Source organism: Mauremys mutica, chromosome 1, assembly GCF_020497125.1.
Source record: "Mauremys mutica isolate MM-2020 ecotype Southern chromosome 1, ASM2049712v1, whole genome shotgun sequence".
NCBI classification, from domain to species: domain Eukaryota; kingdom Metazoa; phylum Chordata; order Testudines; family Geoemydidae; genus Mauremys; species Mauremys mutica.
This window is the reverse complement of record NC_059072.1, coordinates 111,365,989-111,380,957: the sequence shown is the minus strand read 5'-3', so window position 1 is coordinate 111,380,957 and position 14,969 is coordinate 111,365,989.

The window sequence follows — 14,969 nt, the reverse complement described above, 5'->3', positions numbered from 1 at the left end:
GCCTTTTATCATGTCTACACTTCCGTCAGAGTATTTATTTATTTGTTGTTTTTTTTAAAGCTACAGGTTACTTCGACTTATTTCAGAACTACAAGAACTTGATTAAGAGTTTCACTTTCTGGAGAGTTTAATTTGTTCAGTATATTACATTTCATTGACATCTTGATTGAAAATCTTCACATTTATTTTATTTCTTTGTCTTTAATGAGGATTAGGGATTTACAGTAGTGTTGGAAGGTTGGGTGGTTCATTTTAGAAATATTAATTGGAAACTCTGAGAGGCCTCCAGGGTCTCTGATGGACTTAATTAAGTCTCCAAGGTCCCTGGCACTGTTAATAAAGTCTTCAGTGTCCTACATGGGACTTATGAAGGGTTTACAGACTGCAGAAGCAAAGACAACCTTCAGGACTGTGACACCCAGGAACATAATAAGTCCCGGTGGCCTAAGTTCCCTCTAAGTTGCATGGCTGTGCAGCAGGCTACCAAGGGCCATGCAGGTGCGCAGCCACAGGTGCCTGGCCTGGAGAGGAGAGAGGTAGGGGGCGTGCAGGGCTGCAGCTGGGAAAGGGGTTCTCCCCTTGCCCCGGGCAGTTGTGGCGAGAGAGGGCTGGGGGGAGTCCTCTCTCCCCGCTGTAACCTGCACTCCAAACCCTCAACCCAGGCCCCGTCTCAGAGTCCGCACTCCCAGCCAGAGCCCTCACCCCTCTGCTCCCCAACCCTTTGCCCTAGCCCCGAGCTCCTTCCTGCACCTAGGGCAGTGGTTCCCAAACTGGGGTTTGCGAAATGTTACAGGGGGTTCTTAGGAAAAAAAATCCCTAATGGTGTACAGAGCTGTCCCTGGGGATGCCAGGCAGCACAGGGCCAGCAGCCCAGAGCCCCTGGACTTCCAAGAGCTAAGCAGATCAAAGCAAGAATATCTATCACACTGAGGAGATTTAAACTTTAAGACTCCTTATAAGAATTGGAAAGGGAGGTGGATATTTTTTGCTGTTTTTTAAATTAAATAGGCAGCTAGTATTGTTTTTTAAATTATTATGAAGAACAAATTTAAGCTTTGTTGTAACGTGCGTTGTTTGCCTGGACTGCTCAAGACCTGAATGCTTGTGTAGGAGGAACTCTTTGAGTTGGCTTCTTAAATACCTTTGTGCTGTTTCACATCTGATACTCCTTGATGAAACATAGGAGCCTTGTCTTATAACAGGCTTATTCAAAGTGATACAAGCTACAAAAGTGAGATCTTTCATAATGTAATAAAAATACTGTAATGATATATAATAATTAATAATAAATAGTGTGTAATAAACAAGTCATAAAAAATGTTTTATATTTCCAAGATCACTGCTTTTATAATTTATACTCAGGTAAAGGAGAAAATCCCTGGAAATATTCATTTTTAGGCGGGGGTTTGCGAGACTTGACATTTTATTGAAAGGGATTCACAGGCTGTTAAAGTTTGGGAACCACTGACCTAGGGTGACCAGGTGTCTGGTTTTGGACTGGAATACCCAGCTGAAAAGGAATCCTGATGACTCTAGTCAGCACCGCTGACCAGGCCGTTGAATGTCCAGTTTGCAGGGCCACAGCAGGACTGGCAGACTCCCTGCTAGTGCCACGCCACGGCCCGTGTGGCTCCCGGGTCTGGAAGCAGTTTAGGGGCTGTCAGCGGGGGTCCACGTGCTTCCCCATCCCCCCACCCGCAGCTCCCATTGGCTGGGTCAGGGCAGGGGAAGAACTAGCACCACTCGTGAGCGCTCAACAGGCAGCTGTTGAGGGGTTGCCTGGCATATGCTTTTCCCACTGCTGCCCGGCCCTCTTCCCCTCACGCTCCTCATGTGGCTGGGCTTGAGCTGCAGCGTGTGCTCTGCTGCTAACTGCGGTCTGTTGCTCCATCACCGGCACCCAGGAGTTGGAGGTATGTGTACCCCCATCTCTGAGTGCTGGGAATGGGGCTGCACCCCCATCCCCCTTCACTGCATCCCTCCCTGTCCCAACCCTCCTGCACCCTCATCTCCCATCACTGCATTCCTCCCCATCCCAACCCCCCTGCACCCGCATACCGCCATCACTACATCCCTACCTGTCCCACATCCCTTGTCATTGCATCCCTCTCCCATCCCAGCCCATCCTGCCCCCCACACCTATCCATCCCAGCCCTGCACCACTTACAGCACTCTCTCACCCATCCTCTTCACTCCCAAAGCCGCCACCCCCATATCCCTCACCCCCCACCTCTGCACCCCATTCACCTCCATACACTGCTGCACTCCCATTGTGTACCTATACACCCCTGTGCCCCTCACATCCTCATGCACTTGTAACCTTCTGCCTCCCCCTGCATCCCCATCCATCCCACATATCCCTCCACCCCCTCCTCTCTACTTCACTGCCCCCTCTCATCCCCACCCTGCTCTTGTCCTTGGCCTCTTTCCAGGGGTGAAAGTAACTTAAGGGACTTACCGGCATGCAGGGAAGCCCGGAGCGCGGAGGGGAGGAGGGCCTCAACTGGAAGGGGTGGGGCTTCGGGCAGAAGGGGTGGGGCGGGGCCCAGACTTCCCCAGCCAGCTCTTCAGCACAGCCCGGCAGTGATTTAAAGGGCCCAGGGCACTGGACCTTTAAATTGCTGCTGGAGCCCCAGGGTCGTGGCTGGGAGCCCCAGGGCTCTGGCAGCAATTTAAAGGGCCAGGGGATCCAGCTGCAATAGTAGTGGCCAGAAGCCCCAGGCCCTTTCAATCATCACCGTAGCCCCATGGTAGTGGTAGCCGCGGCCGTGAGCCCTTTATGGTTGGCTGTGTACTGGCTCTTACCAGTACGCCGGACTGGACTGGACCAGCTTGCTTTCACCTCTGCCTCTTTCCCTCCCCATCCTCTCTCTTTTCCTCCCCATTCACCCTTCCCCCCTTTTTCCCCTCCAGCCCACGCTCCTCCCTTCCTGGCTGGGTGATATAGTCAGCCTCTGGAAAAGTGTATGAAAAAGTGTCTCTGTGTAGGCAAGTGTGTGCATGCATGCATTGTATGTGTGTAAGAGACTGTGTGTCTTTGTGTAGGGAGGTGCGTGTATTGCCACGTGTGTATACCTACGTGAATAAAATTTGCAGCTTAACTCTCTGACTTTTATTCATTTTGCTGGCTTGCACACAAGACAATTTATGACATAAAATATGTGTGTATTCATTTCATAACATTTAAAAAAGAAGGGAACTCTAAAAGAAATGTATTATTTCTTAAAAAGTGAATGTTGTTGACTAGTAATTGCAGAAGAGCCAATGTATCATACATTTCTCCCCACCTTTGTCTAGCTACATTATAAACTCTTTGTTGCAGACTCTCTCTTTTTATGTGTATGTCCAGCACCTACCACCCCGGAGCCTTAATCTTAGCTGGGGGTCTCTAGGCACTAAACAACAATTGTAATAATAAATAATGTGGAAGTATATGTGTTAGTACATGCTCGATGTGTACACATGAATATACATGTGTATCTGCATCTAGGTGTGGGAGTCAGTTTCTATGGATTTAGTTTGATAGGTATTTGGACAGTTTGAACTCCTCGGCCCCACCCCATGTAAAAAATTAGAGGGAAATTGCCTGTGGCCCAGCGGAACCTGGATAACCCAAGAGTTTATGGTCCTGCAGGGCTTAAAACGCTAAAGAAGTCCCCTATCTATCACCTTTCTTGCCCTTCATAGTTTATAAATTTGGAAGGGATACAGAGTGCACTATGGCTAGAACACCTGCAGAAACTGTGAGCTCCACTGGACCAGAGAGAGAGATCAAGATTGGGCCTTACATGGAGTTTATAAACTTCATAGGAGTAAGACTTGAGTCAAAAGTATGTGTTGACTAGAATAAAAAGATTGATGTAAAGAATATGTTAGCTACCACATTCTAATGCTGTAGTGCAGACAAGGGACATGGTACTTTAGCATGTGCTTGCTGGTTGAGTTGAAGCCTAGGCAGGGTCAGCCCTGCACCAAATGGCGCCCCAGGCAAGGAGCATCTTCGGCACTGCCCCTCCCCTCCCCCCAACCTTTGGTAAGCTTTTGAGCACCTTACAGCACCCAGAGCCTGGCATATACACACACCCCAACACAGCACCTCATGTGGTTGCCTGTGTCGCCTACCCCTAAATCCAGCACAGAGCCTAGGCTTGCCTCGCATTCCTTTGGCTTGTCTGCTGGAAGAAGTTGTTTAATTCTCTATCTTTCCCCTCTCACACGTTCTTGTTGAGCCAAGAGAGAACTGATCAAAGTTCTTTGTAAGCATATATCCCAGCTACCTGAATGCAACATTTCTCTCAAGAGCTGGTGCAGCAATGCACAGGTGGCTCCTAACCAAAGTCTTTGATTGTCAAAATACAAATTTCAGTTACATTAACCACTATTTTTAGACTGGAGCTCTTTGAACTCTGCATTGCTGTCTACTGGTGGTTTATATTTAATCAAATATTTTCTTTATTATTAATCTATCAACATATGTACAAAAACATGGTCCCTCCAAGGAAACAGAGGTCAAACCACAGGGGAAAACAAGAATATTTAAAAAAACACCTGACATAATACTTACCTAAGATATTTACTGTCCTACTTCAGAGCTACCAAACCATAATGATCAAATTCATTATCTCCTCCTCTTTTTATGATAGCTGATTGCTCTGTGTATTAAGTTTCATTTTCATGCCATGGTTCTTTATGTAGCATGTGTGGCCAGGTGTGGGGGTGGGGAGAAGGATGGGGGGCATGCAGCAGCCTGTAATCTTTGATTTAAGTATTCCCAATTAATAGTTTAAAGATAAGGAATAAAGCCAAAGTGAATTCTTTAAGGTTCCAGCCTCTAGGGTGGTTACAGATAATTTAATTTAATTTAGTGGAGGACTGTGAATGACACACGTGATAAAATGAAAGAATTTATTTAAAACAAAGTAGTTAGTTAAAACAAACAGCCATTACAGCATAACCATACACTGCATTTACAGGTCTATCACATCTTACGCTGGCATTACGTTCCGCAGTCAGTGCGTAAAGCAAAAATCGCATATAGTCAAAATTACATTGAGTGTAATGGCGGGCGGAGTTGACTGCACTACAGGTACAGTATTAAAATTGTTATTTTTCTCTCTTTTTTTTTTTTGTTTTTTGTTTTTGCCAACCACGTAAAGCTGAAATTGTACATGTTAAATGCGCATAAGATGCGACAGACCTGTATATTCATATTCTAAGATGAAATGATGCATCTAGGGATTACCAGACCCTGGATAGTAAGAATGGGTATAATCCTTTCTCTAACAGTACCTTGACGTACCTATCTAAAGTTAGCATGCTACCCTTTTTATAATCAATTATAATAATGCCTCTTAATTAATTAACATTAAATCCACCTTTTACCATAGCTATATTTCCATAATTAAATTTTATACTTTCTCACTGGCTATTTAACATTAAGCATAATCTTAATTAACATCTGCATAAATGCCATACCAATAATTATCAATAAAGATAGCATTTTCCAAAATATTTACATTTTAAACACTGCAAAAACCAGCTAGGATCAAAATGCGTTTACAGCATAACCTGAGGTTATGCTCTCACTTACGTCTAATTTGCCTCTGCATTGTCTCACTTCACTTGACTCATTTTTCAAGTTTTGTTCGACTATTGTCAAGCCTATTTTTGAGAAATAGATTTTTGGGCCTACTTACATCAACACATTTCTATATAATACAAGCAAACACCATCTATACAGGCTACAAGTCTGGATAGTGGGTGTTTGTTATGGGATCCTGAGTGTTTGCCAGAATGAACCTTTTACTCTGCGCTTCTATTTCCCTGTGGTGATTGCATGGATTACCTCCTTTATCAGATTGTTTTATTTATTTAATTTGTTTGTTTATTGATTTATTGCCTCTTAGGCTTGAGACAGTACTGTGTTTCTGCATCATAACATAGCTAAGGGAAAGGGAAAGGCAGAGGCACTGTTTCAATGAAGAGGAGAAGCTGTACAAGAGAGAAGGGATAGAGGAAGGTGTGAAAAGTAATGGCTTTTCACATGGGGATGATACTGTGCTTTTATTTTATCTGTTAGTGCTGCTATGGCACTTTCAACCTGGCTTTCTTGCCATCCTCCAGCTACAGCTGCTGAAAATCAATGGTTTCCCCTTGGAAGCTCAGTCCTATTCCCCTCTACATCAATGTAAAACAAAGGGCTTGTACACTCTACCACTTATGTCGGTATAACTTATGTCGCTCAGGGGTGTGAATAAGCCACCTCCGAGTGATGTGTTACACTGACCTAAGCGCCAGTGTGGACAGCGCTATATCGGCAGGAGAGCTTCTCCCGCCGACATAGCTACTATCTCTCGTGAAGGTGAAGTTAGTATGCTGTTAAGAGAGCACTCTCCCTTCAGCACAGAGCATCTTCACCAGATGCACTACAGCAGCACTCCTAAGGGCTTGGCTACACTGGAGAGTTGCAGCGCTGGTGGTGGCTTTACAGTGCTGCAACTTACTCACCGTCCACATTTGCAAGGCACATACAGTGCTGCATCTCCCTGGCTGCAGCGCTGGCTGTACTCCTGCTCTGCCTGGGGTATAAGGATTGCAGCGCTGGTGATGCAGCGCTGCTCCGCAAGTGTGGCCACCAAAAGCGCTGTAATTGGCCTCCGAGGTATTCGGAGGTATCCCAGAATGCCTGTTCAGCCACTCTGCTGTTTTGTTGTGAACTCCGGGCTCCCGGAGCTGGTTATCTAAAAAACAAACACAGCTCCTGTTTGCTCCAGCAGAGGCAGGCAGGGGGATTCTTTTGGAATGTTCACAGCTAGTGTTTGCTTGAGGAGAGAAGCAACACAGTGGTGGTGGGGGGGAGGTCCGTTTTGGAGCAGCTGCTTCTCTGGTCTGAAGGCTATTTGCATTTAGTGAATAAGAGAGGGGTGGGGGAAGGGGTCAAAACTTTTTAAATGATTGAAGGTTGGTGCTGTGTATCTTCCAGTCCTTAGAACTTGCAAGGCAGGGAGCTGACACAGTGTCAGCTCCAAAAATCCACTCTCTCTGTCTCCCCCATACTCCCTGTCACACTCCACCCCACCCCGCTCTTTTGAAAAGCACGTTGCAGCCACTTGAACGCTGGGATAGCTGCCCATAATGCACCACTCCCAACAGCGCTGCAAATGCTGCAAATGTGGCCACACTGCAGCGCTGGTAGCTGTCAGTGTGGCCACACTGCAGCGCTTTCCCTACACAGCTGTACGAAGACAGCTTTAACTCCCAGCGCTGTACAGTTGCAAGTGTAGCCATGGCCTAAGTATTCCAAATGGCTGATACTGGGAGGGCCAAATCACTCCTAAGAGTGAAGCCACGGATGAGATTGCCTCTGAGGCCATTTAAGCCATCCAGTCAAAATTCTAGGTGGTTACATAATAGCTAATCTCTTTCTCCTCAACACAGGGTTACATGAAAGGTTCCAAGTCGAGATGACACAACTTACTACATTTCAAAATTCAAATTAAAAATTCTGGTGAAAACAAGAGTTCTCACGATTAATAAACAAATCCCAACCCATAAAATATGCATGTGTGATGTTATATGGGCTGTGGCAGAACTGAATTTTGTAAAAAAAAATTAATGGATAATATAAATGTTTATTTTAAAGCATTTTTTATTTTTACCGATTTAAATTTTCACAGTTGTGGGAAATTTGGGGGTGTCAGACAATAGGAATGGTCAGACAATAATTGTAGGGCTTCTTGTGTAGAGTAGCCCAAAAATACCACTGATTTCACTCAGAGGAGGAGCAGGCCCAGTGCACAGCACAAACCACTGCTCCAGATCCTTCAAATGCATGTGAAAATCATGAATCTGTTTCTGTGCTATCTATCCTGGCTGTGATACTGGAAGATTCGCAGCATTCCTGAAAGATGCTGAACATTCCTGAGGGGAACTGAGTGCTTTCAATTCCCATTGAAGCCAGTGGGAGTTACAAGCACTCAGCACCTTATAGTAGTGCTCAGTAATTGATAGGAACAAGCCTTTAATGAGGTAGGGATACTATGGAAAAAACAGTATGTGATCATTTGATCAAAGATCATTTCACAGTTCTTTAGTGAGCTCCTTGGATCATTCCTTCTTCTCTCTTTGGAAAGCATTTGGAACACTGTTACTGAAAGAAATAGTGTTCATTTTGTGCATTTTACAGAAGTTTATGAATAGTTTGTTTCTGCTACAGAGTCAGTTAATCAATTTTCCCTGCTGTCTGCGTGAGTCTTTGAAAAAGCATAGCAGGGTGGGTGTCAGGAGTGGGGAGAAAGGGAGGCTGGAGCATCCTGCACTCCGGCAATCCCAGACTGGTGGATGGTCCCTGAGGGCTGGTCTTTAATGGTGACTTTTGCAATGGAGCAAACCATTACAGTGATATATCTCCCCAGTGTAAAGATTAACTTACACTAGTGCAGCTTTGAAACTCACATAAATCTCACCAGTGTAAGGGCTTGGCTACACTGGAGAGTTGCAGCGCTGGTGGTGGCTTTACAGCGCTGCGACTCACTCACCGTCCACACTTGCAAGGCACATACAACGCTGTATCTCCCTGGCTACAGTGCTGGTTGTACTCCACCTCGACCTGAGGAATAATGACTATAGCGCTGCTGATGCAGCGCTGCTCCGCCAGTGTGGCCACCAAAAGTGCTGTTATTGGCCTCCAGAGGTATTCGGAGGTATCCCAGAATGCCTGTTCAGCCACTCTGCTCATCAGTTCAAACTCTACTGCCCTGTACTCAGGTGACTAACTGTCAGATCCGTCCTTTAAATGCCCCAGGAATTTTAAAAATCCCCTTCCTGTTTGCTCAGCCAGGTGTGGAGTGCAATCAGTGAATCTTTCCACGTGACCATGCCTCCATGCAGCAAACGAGCCCCAGCATGGAGCAATGGCGAGTTGCTGGACCTCATCAGTGTTTGCGGGGAGAAAGCTGTGCAGTCCCAGCTGCGCTCCAGCAGTAGGAATTACAATACCTTTGGGCAGGTATCAAGGGCCATGCTGGAAAGGGGCCATGACCGGGACGCGCTGCAGCGCAGGGTTAAAGTGAAGGAGCTGCGGAGTGCCTACTGCAAAGCCCATGAGGGAAACTGCCGCTCTGGTGCTGCCCCCACGACCTGCCATTTTTACAAAGAGCTGGACGTGATACTTGGGGGTGACCCCACCTCCACTCCGAGGGCCACCATGGACACTTCAGAGCAGGGCGGGGGAGGAGGAGGAGGAGGAGGAAAGCGAGAGTGAGGGTACTGGGGTGGGAGGAGACACCCTCTTCTCAAGCCAGGAGGAAGGTAGGCAGTCGCAGCATCTGGTACTTGGTGGAGGACAAACAGAGGAGCGGGTTCCTGGTAAGCAGCTTTTATTTTCAGGATGGAAATTTTTCGGGAGAGGAGGGAGGGTTAGGGCTGCATGCATGCATGCCTAGATGCGGAACAGTGCATTGATGTGGTCTATCACGTCGCGGTAATCGGCCTTGGTAATCTCTTCAAAAGTTTCAGCCAGAGTGTGAGCAATGAACTTGCGCAAGTTTATTGGGAAAGCCACTGTGGTCCTTGTCCCAGTCAGGCTAACGCGGCCGCACCACTGTGCCAGGAGGGGTGGGGGGACCATTGCAAGACACAGGCAAGCTGCATAGGGGCCAGGGCAGAATCCGCATTGCAGTAGAAGACCCTCCCATGCTTCCCAGGTGACCCGCAGCAGCGAGATATCTTCCAGGATAACCTCCTGTGGAAAATTTTGGGATAGTGTTCAGTGTAGGTACCCCCTGCAGCTGTTTGTTTTCCCCAATGCACAGAAACCCCAATACAGCCCTGAACCAGTACAGCCTTACTCACCATTTCGGGGCTCCCGTGGGTTATGTGTGCTCTCTTTGGTATGGGAAAATTATGCTATTGTGAAGACTGTTACTGTGGGGGAATAACTCTGTTACTGTGGGGGAATAAACAATGCTGCCTCTGTTAAGTGTTGCATTTTGGCTTTACAGATGCAACCTTGAGATCTCGGCTGTTTGTGTTATCACTGGCTGAGAGACTACAAAACCTCCGGAAGAAGCCGTGAAAAAGCAAAGAAGACATGCTGCAAAAAGTTATGCAGCAATCTCTTACAGAGAATCAAAAAGCGCAGGACTGGAGGGAAAGGGAAAGCAGGATCCGCCAGAAAAACGCAGCGCAGAGGAAGAAAAGCACGAAGCAGCTGATAAGGCTCCTGGAGTGCCAAGCGGACTCTAACCAGGCGCTTGTAGCCATGCAGGCGGAGCACTACCATGGCCGCCCCCCCGCCCCGCCACCCTTGTCCCAAAGCTATTTCCTTGTGCCCCCATGTCAGCTCAAAACCCCCTTCCCCAGCATCCAGGTTCTTACCACCACTAGCTGCCTCCAACACCTGTATGTTCACCAACCAGCCCTGAGAACTACGACCCTTACCCTCTGCACTCAACCCCGCTCACCATGCAGTATAGCCATCCTGAAGTGCAGCAGTCATTGCACAGCACTCCAGACAGGACATATTCAAACCTGTGACTGTACAGTTACCCATCCCACCCCCTTGCCCTTTTAGGTTCCCAAAAAGTTGTGTGTCTGTCAATAAAGTAATTTTCTTTTCAATAAATGAATCTTGGCTTTGAAAAGAGTCTTTATTATTGCAGAAAGTCAAAGATACCTTAGCCCAGGAAAGAAACAGGCACTGCAAATCAGCTTAGGAAACACAGATTCCTACTAACATTGTAACCACTGCACTTCACTCACGTGCAAGGCACCAAACATTACTGTTGGTTTTCAGCCTCAAATTCCTCCCTCAAGGCATCCCTAATCCTTGCAGCCCTGTGCTGGGCCTCTCTAGTAGCCCTGCTCTCTGGCTGTGCAGATTCAGTCTCCAGGCGTTGAACCTCGGAGGTCTATGCCTGACTGAATCTTTCACCCTTCCCTTCACAAATATTATGGAGGGTACAGCACGCGGATATAACCGCAGGGATGCTGCTTTCCCCCAAGTCTAGCTTCCCATACAGAGATCGCCAGCGCCCCTTTAAACGGCCAAAAGCACACTCCACAGTCATTCGGCACCAGCTCAGCCTGTAGTTGAACCATTCCTTGCTGCTGTCAAGGCTCCCTGTGTACAGTTTCATGAGCCACGGCATTAACAGGTAAGCGGGGTCTCCAAGGATCACAATGGGCATTTCGACGTCCCCTACTGTGATCTTCCAGTCTGGGAAAAAAGTCCCTGCCTGCAGCTTCCTGAAGAGGCCAGTGTTCCGAAAGATGCGTGCATCATGCACCTTTCCGGACCAGCCTGCGTTAATGTCAATGAAACGCCCCCGGTGATCCACAAGCGCCTGGAGAACCATAGAGAAATACCCCTTCCGATTAACGTACTCGGATGCTAGGTGGGGTGGTGCCAGAATAGGAATATGCGTCCCATCTATCTATCGCAGAATGGGAAGAGGTGCTCTGTGGGATAGCTGCCCATAATGCACCACTCCCAACACTGCTGCAAATGCTGCAAATGTGGCCACACTGCAGCGCTGGTAGCTCTCAGGCCTTGGCTACACTTGCAAATTTGCAGCACTGCAGCAGGGTGTGAAAAGCGCCAGTGTGGTCAAAGCCCCAGCGTTGGAAGCGCAGCTCCCAGCGCTGTACGTTATTCCCCACAGGGAGGTGGAGTACGGACAGCGCTGGGAGAGCTCTCTCCCAGCACTGGCGCTTTGACTACACTTAGCGCTTCAAAGCGCTACCGCGGCAGCGCTGCTGCGGCAGCGCTTTGAAGTGCAAGTGTAGCCAAAGCCTCAGTGTGGCCACACTACAGCGCTTTCCCTACACAGCTGTACGAAGACAGCTTTAACTCCCAGCGCTGCACACCTCAGGGTTTGGCTACACTTGCAGGTGTGCAGCGCTGGGAGTTACAGCTGTCTTCGTGCAGCTGAGTAGGGAAAGCGCTGGAGTGTGGCCACACTGACAGCTACCAGCGCTGCAGTGTGGCCACATTTGCAGCATTTGCAGCAGTGTTGGGAGTGGTGCATTATGGGCAGCTATCCCAGCATTCAAGTGGCTGCAAGGTGCTTTTCAAAAGAGAGGGGTGGAGCGTGACAGAGAGCGTGGGGGAGAGAGAGAGAGGATTTTTGGAGCTGACACTGTGCGTCAGCTCCCTGCCTTGCAAGTTCCGATCCCTTCCTTTCTTTTAAGTTTGCCCAAGGCGATATCAGTGCAACCCTCAGCTCCTCTCACCTCCTCGTTCATGCTCCCTGTCTTGCAAATTCTGACCACTTCCCCGACCCCTCATTCACTCTTAAATGCAAATAGCCTGCAGACCAGATAAGCAGCTGCTCCGACAGACTCCCTTTCCCCCCCTCCCCGGCCCCCGCCGTGCTGTTTCTCTCCTCAAGCAAACACTAGCTGTGGACATTCATCCCCCTGCCTGCCTCATTCACAGCTGTTATATATTTTTAGATAAGCAGCTCCGGGAGCCCCGAGTTCACCACAAAACAAAGAGAGGCATCATAACAAAACAAAGAGAGTTCTTTAGTTAAAAGCATTACGGGAAAATTCCAGAAGTCAGTTACAGCGTAGTAAGATTAATCACTGTTTACACTGGCATTCCAGCGCTGCAGCACCAGCGCTGCAGTCGTTATTCCCCAGGCAGAGGTGGAGTACAGCCAGCGCTGTAGCCAGGGAGATACAGCGCTGTATGTGCCTTGCAAGTGTGGACGGTGAGTGAGTTGCAGCGCTGTAAAGCCACCACCAGCGCTGCAACTCTCCAGTGTAGCCAAGCCCTCAGTCACTTTTTATAGTTGTGCAGTATGCTTGCACTGGTGTAAGTACTTTGGTTTAACTATAGCTGCAAAACTCAGCAGTGTAAACCATCCCCTAAGAACGACTGCTTGCTAGCATAGGTTAGAATAGCTCGCTCTAACCTGCACCCAAGGCGGAACAGAAAAATCAAAGATCTGTAACTGGCTCACTGAGAACATCCTGCTTTCTGCTGAACTCCGTATAAGCTGAATGCAGCAGAGAATCTAGTTCATGTTTTCCAGAGTTCTTGTAATGCTTCTGAATGCCGTAAGAATCTATGTGGGAAAGAAGGGATCTGGAGGAGATAGCTGCGAGGGTGTGCATGCATAAGTTAGATCCTTGGCACAGTTCCCAAACTTAACTGGCCCCTTAGTATAGAGCCTGAATTTAGTTAGTCCAGCGTCAGGACTTCAAAACCTTTGGCAGCTCCCTGACAGAATTTCAGGGCTGTAGCAAATTGCTAGTGAATAACTCTATAACAAAACATTTTGTCCTCTCCAAAGCACCATTGTGCACTAGATCTCATCAAGAACACTTGATTAAAACAAATGTGAAGTTTCTAGGCCAACCCATTTTTGAGAAACAATGTGACAAAAAATGTAGATGTATTTTCAATAATGAAATAACACCTATTGTTTTCTACAGTCCTTATCTCAAAAACAACTTGTCCAATTTGTCTCAACATTTCCATAAAAACACTCCTCCAGCCAAAGACCACACATGGAAAATTTAATGACCACTATTAATATATCAGCAGCATCACACTCAATATATATATATATATAAAATCTGATTCTCCTTTTGCTTACACCAATATAAATCAGGAGTAGTTCAAATTAAGTAAATTATTTACACCAGGGTAAAACCAGAGCAAGTCAGAGGAAATTGAGCTATAACAATTGTAACATATATGTTAATACTCTTTTCTACCATGCTTTTTAAACTCCTTCCACCAAAAAAAAAAATAAAAAAAAATCCCTAAGCAAATGAAGGAGAGAACTATACAGGTAATATCGTAAACCAGGCAATCCAGTGTATGAAGTATAAAAGTCTTTTACACAGTTGTGGCAATTTATAAAAATACTTTTAATCATACTGTTCTAAAACAAATGTAATATTGAAATAGTGTAAATTCAATATAAGGTCTTCCTTGGATTATACAACTATTGACATAACTTAGTGTGAAGTATAGACCAAGGGCAGGCAACCTATGGCACGCATAAGAACATAAGAACATAAGAAAGGCCGTACCGGGTCAGACCAGAGGTCCATCTAGCCCAGTATCTGTCTACCGACAGTGGCCAATGCCAGGTGCCCCTGAGGGAGTGAACCTAACAGGCAATGATCAAGTGATCTCTCTCCTGCCATCCATCTCCATCCTCTGACGAACAGAGGCTAGGGACACCATTCTTACCCATCCTGGCTAATAGCCATTTATGGACTTAGCCACCATGAATTTATCCAGTCCCCTTTTAAACATTGTTATAGTCCTAGCCTTCACAACCTCCTCAGGTAAGGAGTTCCACAAGTTGACTGTGCGCTGCGTGAAGAAGAACTTCCTTTTATTTGTTTTAAACCTGCTGCCTATTAATTTCATTTGGTGACCCCTAGTTCTTGTATTATGGGAATAAGTAAATAACTTTTCCTTATCCACTTTCTCAACATCACTCATGATTTTATATACCTCTATCATGTCCCCCCTTAGTCTTCTCTTTTCCAAACTGAAGAGTCCTAGCCTCTTTAATCTTTCCTCATATGGGACCCTCTCTAAACCCCTAATCATTTTAGTTGCTCTTTTCTGAACCTTTTCTAGTGCTAGAATAGCACTAGAAAACGCATGCCGAAGGCGGTATGTGAGCTGATTTTCAGTGGCACTCACACTGCCTGTGTCCTGGCCACTGGTCCAGGGGGCTTTGCATTTTAATTTAATTTTAAATGAAGCTTCTTAAATAATTTGAAACCTTATTTACTTTACATACAACAATAGTTTAGTTATATATTATAGACTTATAGAAAGAGACCTTCTGAAAAGGTTAAAATGTATTACTGGCACGTGAAACCTTACATTAGAGTGAATAAATGAAGACTCAGCACACCGCTTCTGAAAGGTTGCCGACTCCTGGTATAGACTGTCAATACTATGTTTCTTGATGTAGTGATATCTTCCGCCT